At 53.7% G+C, this 1823-nt stretch overlaps 1 pseudogene; it reads left to right on the plus strand.

The window, feature by feature from the left end:
• The window catches only part of LOC105501538, a 14990-nt pseudogene extending 13172 nt beyond the window's left edge, over positions 1 to 1818 (plus strand).
• Positions 1819 to 1823: the final 5 nt, after the last annotated feature.

Consider the following 1823-nt stretch of genomic DNA (forward strand, 5'->3'; position numbering starts at 1 on the left):
CGGCCCTACCTGCTCCTGGCTGCAGCTTGTGCCTCCTGTCTCCTGCAGCCTCGTGGGGCCACATCCTGACAAAGGTGACTTTGGTCAGCTCTCTGGTCCAGACCCCCCAGGTGCTTTCCCCGTTACCTTCCCCGGATCCTTGAACCAAGCATCGTCAGCATCTCGCCTCCACCCCATCACCAGGCCCAATGACCACCTCACTCTCCTCCCTAAGTGCCTCCCAGCCACCAGAACCTTCCCTTCCCCTAGAACGCCCCTCACCCGAGCCACCTGCACTTTCCCCTCACCCACCACACACCCCTGATCGTCCATCTCCTCTGAAAGCTTTCCTGCTCCTCCCCTGTGGGACTCCACTCTGATAATTCCATCTCACTGTGACCCAGTGGCACTTCCACTGGGCACCATCCCTCAAAGCTTGTCGCCACGTAAGGATTTGGTGGCTTCTCTCCCAGCCATCTCAGGCCTTGGCAGCTCAGTCAAGTTTCTGCCTTCTCCTGGTGGCAGGAGACTACCAGAACCTGGTGAGTCTTCAACTCGTCAGTCCAACAAGACCATCTTTCCCGCCACCCACCAGAGACCTGTCAGATGGAAGCTGGTAGCCCAGTTTTACTCAACTCTGATGGCTAGAATGTCATGGGTATACAAGTCATAGAAAGAGCCAAGGTCAACATTTCGGAGGAAAAAGGAAAAAATGGATCATTTCCAAAACAAATGAGCCCAGAAAAGCACTTGAATTCTTTGGGGAATTTGGTTAAATCACTGGGTGCTGAGCAGGACCCCACAACTCCAAAACCCTTCTGGAACACGGGCGAGAACTCCAAACAGCTGCCCAGTCCTCAGAAACTCTCAGATTCTAGGATCTTGCAGGAAAGTTTTCAGAAGAATTATAGCCAGCTTTTCTGGGGCCTCCCCTCTCTGCACAGCGAATCCTTGGTGGCTAATGCCTGGGTCACTGAAAGGTCTTACACTTTACAGTCTCCTCCTTTCTTGTTCAATGGGATTTCCAATGTCTGCCCAATTCACAGGGAGACTACAATGTCCCCACTGCTTTTCCAGGCCCAGCCCCTGTCCCATCTGGGGCCCGAGTCCCAACCCTTTGTTTCATCCACACCCCAATTCCGGCCCATACCTATGGCTCAGGCCGAGGCTCAGGCCCATCTTCAGTCCTCTTTCCCAGTCCTATCTCCTGCTTTTCCATCCCCGATTGATAACTCTGGAGTAGCTTGCCCTGCATCGCAGAATAAACTGCAAGCTCTCTGCCTACCTGAAACTCAGCACTCTGAATGGCCTTTGTTGAGGAAACAACTAGAAGGTGGGCTGGCTTTACCCTCCAGGGTCCAAAAATCTCAGGATGTGTTTACTGTCTCCACTCCTAACCTTCCCCAGGAAAGCTTGCCATCCATTCTGCCTGAGAACTTTCCAATCAGTCCTGAAGTCCGGAGACAACTGGAGCAGCACATTCAAAAGTGGTTCATTCAACACCAGGCCAACCTGGGAAGGATCCAAGAGTCTCTGGATCTGATGCAGCTTCGGGACGAATCGTCAGGGACAAGTCAGGCCAAGGGCAAACCCAGGCCCTGGCGGTCCTCCATGTCCACAGGCGAAAGCAGCAAGGAGGCACAGAAGGTGAAGTTCCAGCTGGAGAGGGACCTGTGCCCACATCTGGGGCAAATTCTGGGGCAGAGCCCGCAAAATCTATCCAGGGGCATGGAAAGCTTCCCAGGGAAGGTTCTGGGGGCGACCTCTGAGGAGTCGGAAAGGGACTTGAGGAAGCCCTTGAGGAGTGACTCAGGAAGTGATTTATTAAGACGCACAGAGAGGAA

Source organism: Colobus angolensis, unplaced genomic scaffold, assembly GCF_000951035.1.
Source record: "Colobus angolensis palliatus isolate OR3802 unplaced genomic scaffold, Cang.pa_1.0 Scaffold72, whole genome shotgun sequence".
NCBI classification, from domain to species: Eukaryota; Metazoa; Chordata; class Mammalia; order Primates; family Cercopithecidae; genus Colobus; species Colobus angolensis.